The sequence below is a fragment of the Apium graveolens genome, chromosome 5, assembly GCF_009905375.1.
Source record: "Apium graveolens cultivar Ventura chromosome 5, ASM990537v1, whole genome shotgun sequence".
In the NCBI taxonomy this organism is placed as follows: Eukaryota; Viridiplantae; Streptophyta; class Magnoliopsida; order Apiales; family Apiaceae; genus Apium; species Apium graveolens.
In genome coordinates, this window is record NC_133651.1 from 114,533,437 (window position 1) to 114,542,029 (window position 8,593).

General features: G+C 31.3%; 2 long non-coding RNA genes across 2 annotated transcripts; one reads left to right on the forward strand and one right to left on the reverse strand.

Moving 5' to 3' along the window:
* The first annotated feature begins 543 nt into the window (after positions 1-543).
* Positions 544-3,050, forward strand: LOC141661414 (uncharacterized). Its single transcript, XR_012549936.1, has 3 exons — positions 544-1,087; positions 1,226-1,277; positions 2,836-3,050. It is a non-coding gene; the product is annotated as an uncharacterized LOC141661414 (long non-coding RNA).
* A 6-nt stretch (positions 3,051-3,056) lies between these two features.
* On the reverse strand, positions 3,057-4,619 carry LOC141661413 (uncharacterized). The gene is made up of 4 exons (XR_012549935.1): positions 4,487-4,619; positions 3,918-3,983; positions 3,704-3,786; positions 3,057-3,610 (listed from the first exon to the last, which is right to left on the reverse strand). It is a non-coding gene; the product is annotated as an uncharacterized LOC141661413 (long non-coding RNA).
* Between the last annotated feature and the right edge of the window lie 3,974 nt (positions 4,620-8,593).

The window sequence follows — 8,593 nt, forward strand, 5'->3', positions numbered from 1 at the left end:
TAAAAACATGGGAAATAGAACGTACCTGAAAAGAGAAGATGTTATACAGATATGCTAATAGGATACGTGCTCACAAATTTAAACAAACATTATCTATTTGTTAACATGAAGTGTTTGACTGAGTTTTTCAAATACACATAACACGTACTAATATATATACACAACATAACTGCACCTATTTTTAAATTCTAGTCATAGAATAATATATATCACATTAAAATTATGCACATATAAACTAAAACATTTTTTTTTAACCTTACTTAAATATTTTGGATAACTAGAAACGTTTATTTTTAATATAAAAATAAGCGTCTTTATATTTAATAACAAATCTATATAATAAAATATTTTTTTTTATCTAACCAAATAATTAAAATGGGAAAAAGTGTATATACATATAATTACAAAAATCATGGTTATTACACTATACCCCCTTCTAATTATTTACAACTGTGATATTGAATACTCAGACGAACACATTGGTGGACTTGAGGTGGATGACACAACAGGATAGATAATTTTCTATATTAAGTCACACCTATCCACACCATGAACAAATTTCTGGCCACTGACACTCCAAAGCTACCATCTACCTTGACTGCCCGACGCATTGCTCGATCCAGGAGTGCAGGCTTTATTAGCATGCCATTTATCTGTTAATAACATTATATCTTTTCTGTTTTTCAAAGGATAATCTCTCGAATTAATTTTAATTTCTTCCTGCTTCTGGAACAAAAAAAATAATGCCGTGATATTATATCTTTTTCCTATATGCTACTTATTCAGCCTATCTAAAATTATTTCATCTGATTCATTCATATATATTGCGTGTTCACACTATTTAAAATTATTTGATCTGGTTCCTGACTGTGCCCCTCGGTGCACACCACTGCGACGTTATATACGTTTTCCTCTTTTCGCTCCTATGTATTATCATGTTACTTCTCTCATGCATATTCCTCTTGCATGAAATGGAGGGTTTAAAAGCCCGGGAATGTGTCCTAAGCAAAGAATGTTACTTTTGCATTCTCTGTTAAAATTTTAGCGGATTCTGAGATTAGAAGATAAAGAATGGCAAAAAAACTAGGTATGGCAGCAACCTTGTCTGGCACTGTTATGTTATTCTTTAATTCTAATATCAAATCTAACTATAATTAGATGAGTATTCTCTTTTCAGATGCTTCCTGGTCTACTTATCTACTTTGGTCGTATGATATATTTCCAGGTTGTCCATCGGGGTGCATGCGTCATATTCTCATTTGGCAGGTTCGTCATAGGTACATACATACCTCACAAAACATTTTCTATTCAACAAATAACCAAGGATATCAGTTTGCTTTTTTGATTTGTTTGAGCTTCCATGCGTATATTTTACTAAAATTTTCTTAACAGGTTTAGTTTTGTTGATACTAATACATCATGTATAAAGTGAAGTGAAAACCATAACGATAAGTAGTTATACAAAAGTACTGTACTATTCACATAAAAAATGGCAGGGAAATTAAAAGGATGGTAACTGATCAGAGCTTCTATATATATGTGCTTCAGGGCGTATTTTTATAGTTGCCTCCTGATTGTGCATTAAACAAAGTATTAGGTTTTTGACAAAAGGCCTATTCAAATTGTTAGAATCATTTACAGTATCATTCTGATTTTCTAATTTTCATTATTTTGGCTGACAAACTAGAGGAATCTCTAGCTGTAATTAACATTAATAATCCGGTGTTTTGAGAGGGTGAATAAATAATGAGATCTAAGAATTTTAGGTATTAAAGCATCTTCAAGGCTTTGTATATAATATCTACATGTCATTCTAAATGAAACACTCCAAAAGGCCATAAATTTAGATAACTAAAATAATGTATATACCTTCATATTTATTATATGTATATATGTATAGATGTGTTCCTTGTATTTTTATTTATAAAAAGAATATAATGTAATATTAAATGTGATAAAGTTATTTTATTGTTAACTAAATTTATAAAAATTCTAATATATTAATATATGTTTTAGTCATATATTTTATTTTATATGTAAGTAATGTTCATAATAATTAATCATTTCTATTTTATAATATTTACTTTAAAATATTGATATAAATATAAAAATATTATAGTATTATAATAAATATCTTTTTATTAAATATATTATTTCACTTCCACTAACATAAAAAATAATTATTTAGATTCCTTTTCAAAAAAAGAAATAATTAAACTTTTTTATATATATATAAAATTAATAAAAAGAGTAATATTATGAATATACCTAATGATTATAGCTCATGTCATTGGAGCAAAAATGGTTACAGCTTTAATAAAATTTTAGCTAATGATTATAGTTAATGCCATTGGAGAAAAATGGTTACAGGTTTAATCAAATTTTAGCTAATCATGTTCTACCTAATAGTTTTAGATGAAAACATTTACCAACTTCACTTCAGTAGAGGTAATTTAAAGACCCGGTTATCTGCTTCAAGAGCAAACCACAGTAAAATTTACACTTGCCGGTTTCCAGTGAACTACATTATGTTTTATCTTTCTAAAGCCTGGTGGAAATACATAACCATCGTCAGCTACTTTGGCGGCTGTTGTACTAAATATGCACGTTAATTTGAAATCTCATGCCTCAATCATCCAACCTCTCTTCATTGAGAACCAAAGTACTGTAACAGAGTTTTAGAACAAAAGGTGTGGCAGAAAATACAGGTGGGAGCAACATAATCATGGTCCGTTGATGTGCTTGCAGAAAATTGTCTAGCATAGTCTACACATTGGGTTATTTTTTATTACTTGTACAAAAAAAGGCGGCATTTGATGAACACCCTCTTTGCAGGACATTTAATTGCTCTTGCCAGCGGATCGGGGTTTGGTTGCACTAATCTAAAATCTTGTGACAAAGGCAGCATCCCTCAACAGCTCATCTGGAAAATGAAAGTATGAAACCCATCATGGCAAGTGCATTTTGAATATTGCTTTTCTATTCACTTGCTTGAGGCTCATGCACTTTACCCATTTGTGTTGTGGTATGCTATTTAGTCCTCTGTTACATCCATGATATATTTACTTAAAAGACAGTTAATTATTTGGTACTTGATATGATTATTTCTAAAAATAAAAAAATCTTATTATTTAAACACTATTCTAAACATTTTTACCCTCCTACTTTTGGTGAATCAATACACATTTGTCATCCCCGTGTTAGAGTTCAAACTGCCTATTTATCATTATCCTTTGTGCTACAGAGGCCCGACATAAATCTCCATTTTTATCGGTGTTTTCTGGCGATTCTCATTGTATGACCACCCCCACAACCGCATGTTACATGCTTCCCGCACTCACCTCACTCACCACCGCTACTCGGATAATCTATTAGCCAACATTTTCCGTAACTGCGCGAAGCGCGGTTTGTTCTACTAGTTTCCATTATAAGAGAAAATCATTATAGATCCAAATAAGCCATGACAATCACTATTAAATTCTGACATATGACAAAATGATTGTTCTGTTTTCTTGAATCGAACATGTGACTCATGTCCATTTGCTATTTGTATTATAACAGTACTCGGTATCTTTTCCGGAACACCCAACACGAAACTGTCTGCTAGCTTCTGAAATATTTAACATGTTTTGTAAATTAATTTCACATATGTATCAAAAACTAGTTATGTTTCAAACATAATATCAGTCAAAAAATATCTTACCACAGTATCAAACTCTCTGTCTTCTCTACATCCCCCGACAGAAAAACAAGGAATGAAGGATAGTCCTTGCTATAGTACTTGAGCTGTAACGTACAACATAAATCATAGAATAAAAATTTAAAGTTGATTTGTTAGACTGATTTTACGGTTAAATGAGGGAAAACTATATACGATCATTAAAAGGACTGTTAAATAATGGAAAGAATAGATTTACTGGCGATGTCTGAATCTTCCAGAAACTTTCTATATGTTCGTCGTACTTCCATATTTTCACTCATATCTGTGATATACATATGGAGTAATATATTAGAATATTGATTGATTAAAAATTATATCAATCTAATCCCAAGCTCTTCACCACTTTGTAAATTTCTCAACTCCTTATCATATTAGTTTGTTCTAACAATAACATATGAAACCCCTTAATACATATCACAAGTACTTAAGGATAGAACTAGTACTAGAGATGCAGAATATACATAAACATCAAATAATAAGAAGTAGAGATGTAGAACATACACAAACATCAAATATTAAGAACTTAAGGTATATAAATTCAGTGATACTCTCACCCATACACACAATTCTCACAACTCCAATTATACAAACTTATTGATACAAACTAATTATGGTTAACCATCGGAAGCTAAATGAAGGTCAATACAACATTATGATTTATTATACAAACTTATTGATAGTATTGAAGTAGAGGAAGTTAAATCAAGGTCAATTAGTAACAAAATTGAGTGGCAATTGAAGCTTAACCCATGAGGAGACGCGTACCTGATTAATCATAGTGAAGATAGTGGCTCAACCGCTTTGTCCACGATCTTCCCTCTTTTCCGGCCGTTCTCTCTTAGATCTGTATGCAAAGGCTTTGTGAGTATATTCCCAATATTTTGGGATATAAATTTATTAAATATTTTAAAAATTAATATGAATTCTAGCTTTACATGCTTAAATTAGATTTATACCTTATTATTTAAAAGTTTGATTATCAGCTTTACACGTAAACTAAACTCTTTGTAAAATTATTTAGATGATCATAATATAATAAAATTAATCGGTTGTTTATTTTTTTTAATAAATTTTACTTTTTTTTCAAGTAAAATATAGTACAGTTAAATTAATTTGTGAGATTATTTATATTATTAATTGGAAAATTAAAGAACAGTTTCGTATTTAATGTATTATAAAATAGATTAAAATAAAAATACTTTTTAAATGTAATGAAAATTTACTTAAGGAATATAAAACTTGTGTGAGTAATGGATTTTACTGATATTATAATTTTAAGGAATATATATTAAAACCAGATTACAAGCATACGTTATTTAAGCAAATAGAACAGTAAGTTATATTTTCATCTTTATCAACCAAAATTAAAACAAAGTTTTGAACTATAATACTTTTTGTTATAGTTACAAATGTGTTTTAGGCCAATGAGAAATATAAAATTTCAAACTATGTGAGCACATAATAACATTTCTCAAAAATCTTCTATGATTAAAAAATAACCTCAAATGCCCGTATCCTTTCTCAATCTCTAGACTTATGAGTTTGCACTGAGTGACATGTCGAATGTAATCAATATTACTTAATTTTTAATAAGTCATCGCAGTCAAAAATTCTGTGGATACAACTATCATTTAAATCATAAAATTCAGACCAATTAACATTTCTTTTAGTGTAAATTGTGTTCAACATTACTTAATTTATATATACCTCTCTTTTGTGTACTTCGAACATTATTTTTTTTCTTATTTGCATTATAAAATTACAAAATAAACTCTTTATTGAAAATATTGAATTATTTAAAGTATGCATATCGGATAATAACATGCATTCTTCACAATCTATAAATTAAAAAATTAAACGTTTATAAAATGTTAGTAATTTTTTTAAGTACATCAAAATCACTATAAATTATTGCATAACATATACTATTAAAAAATTTAATTTATAAATTACATATTATATTACTATAGATATTAGAAACTGGTTTTCTTAATTGGGATTGCACTTTTTGTTGTTTGCTCATTAATGAATGGTGTTAAAAAATATATTCCAACTTATAATTTAATAAATTGTGCAATTTCACAAATATGATCCTAAACTTGACATCAACGACTTTCTGTCACATCGGAGTTATCCAATATGTTTGTCATGCCCCGACTTAATAATAGATATTATACAACTTATTACAATAGTTAACAAAAGGAAGTAAATACATCCGAATCCAAGATCTTACAGTTTAGGGTTTGGAACATCCAACACTATTTACTATTACAACCTGATTTTAATATCGAGTCCTCACACAAAACGATCACTAATCTACCTGAGCTCGAACATATGAATCGGTATCATAAGTCTTACGCGTTGTCTGCTTGAATCTAACCATATCTGCTAGCTGAAATATCAGGGTAAGCAAGTAGTGAGCCAAATGCTCAACAAGTACTATAATATACATAAACGAGAATAAAAAAATAATAATGGAAATGAAAGATTCAACAATATAGCATCAAGAGATAAACTCTCAGGGTGATGGCATCTTTTACTTGTAATAAAACGATTCAAAACCATTTCTTCATCAAACCATTTTATGACGCTACAGATTACAGCCGGTGATCAGCCGTGAAGTAATCCCGAACCTCGCTGGGTTCTAGAACATTAATGGGATCTCTAGGCAACCTTTAAGCCTACAAATTAAGAGCAGAAAGGACTTGCGTCTCAGTCTAGATCCACCATTTAAAGAAAATACTTGTCCCCCTTTGGGACTAGAAATCCAAATTTTAACTTTTAATTTAAAAACTGATGCCAAATGACGGTTAATTTCTTAAACAGTGAACATCTTTATCAAGGGTTCTAGATCAACTTTAAAGTCATGATCAACTGGAATGATAGCTTATCAAATGGAATCGCAAAGTTTCTATTCACAAGGAATTTGACAATGAGGTTTCACAGGGTTGTTGGATAGTATAAAGGAACTAAGTCAAACTAGGTTTAAGGTAATGGTTCTAGATAAGACATAGGTATTAAAATATGAAGAAGGTGAGCATCAATTCGAAGTATAACAGGGTATCATGTTTTAGGGGCAAGAATAGGGTTATCAAACAATCATTAACGACTTTAAGGAATAACTTACTTTTAGGTATCAAGATAAGGTTTCTATCGAGGTTCTTATATGAGTTGAATCAAAGTATCAGGGTGCAATATCAAGGTTTTCCAGGAATCAATAACATGTTAATCATAAGGCTCAATAAGGCATTATAACAAAGTATCGCGGAACAATATCAAGGTTCCTATCAACAATAGGTTAATCAAAAGGATCAATAAAGCATTATAACATTTCTCTACTTTATCATGGTATCACAATTACTTTGGTATACTAGCATGGTATGACTTTTGAATCACTTGCATAGAAATCTTCAAATAGAGTTAAACTACTTGCAATAAATACGTGAGGGTTCATGGTATTTGCATATAATACGAAAGATAGATTTGAAACCACTTGGATCGTATATTCATATATATCAAGGTGAATTAGAATACTCGAATCATATATATAAAAGCTGGGCTAACACACACTTGCAGTTTAAACAAAAAGGTAGGTTGAAATACTTGCACAATATAAGTTTTCAAGGGAAGGACACTTGCCTTGAGAGGCTTGACTACACACGACTTGTCCTGGGAGCGACAAGAGCACTACTCGATCTTGATGGCAAGCTTCCTATCTTCAATCGATCCTACAAAATAATAAGAATCCCTCATTACTATGGACTCTTATGACACCAAACAATCCTAACACTAAATGCATAAATTGACTCCGAGTAACGCTTAGTGTCTTATATTGCGTAAGACACTAAGTTAACACACAATACCATGCACATATATAGTAGAACCTTGGAGCACATAACACATATAGGTATACTCATACTATTATTTAGACTTGGTGCTTTATTCGGGACTTGAATGATCTCACTCTCAAATCACCACAATTCTACTTGTGACACACTACTAAATTAGTCTCGACTCTTGAAGGGCCTACACTTGGTGGTTCCAATTCTCTTAGACAAAACCTTGGCCTAACACTCTACTGACCTATATCTAAATGTAAACACTAGGTCTCACTCATGCCTCACTCATAGGGTCCACAAAACTAAACGCTAAAAGAAAGCGTTTGCACACTTATGGCGACACCTTAGACGACTCTCGGTTTTTGACACCACTAAAGCTCGAATATTCCTAACCAAAACTGACCTAATGGATTCTTAAGTCTATAATCTAACTTGTGCACTTAAGATGACACTAAGGGCCTTCCTAGATTTTCTTGGGCCTAACCTCAAAGTTGACACAACTCTAAATGGGTGTCCTGAAAACTGCCCTGTTTTGGACTAACTTAAACTCATTGGTTCTAACTCTAAACCTCCATGGTTCGACTTGAAAACTCTTTCTTAAACTCCCTAGTATCAATACTAATCAAGGCCTAATGAGGGCTTACTCTTAATCCAACTTTTTGACCTCCAAAAGGTACTAAACTCAAACTGTCCCCTTTTCAAGGAAGAATCTAAGTTTTGGTGTGTGCACCTCACTAAATGGTTGGGTTTCTCTAAGTTATGGATTCTGGAATCAACTAAAACCCAAGTACTAACTCCCCGTGGCTTGGGCCTAACAATGCTCATTCAAAATCATCACACAACTCACATGCAAATCTGGAAAAAAATTCAGGGTTCTATCCTAGCCTTTCCACCTTAACTCCCACTTCAAAACCACGAATTAAATCTCAAACAAGGCAAATTTACTTCTATAAGACTCTAAACTAAGGCCTTAATCAAGAATGGAGATCATTCATGCCCTATAGCACCAACATGCAAACTAAAACTTAACATG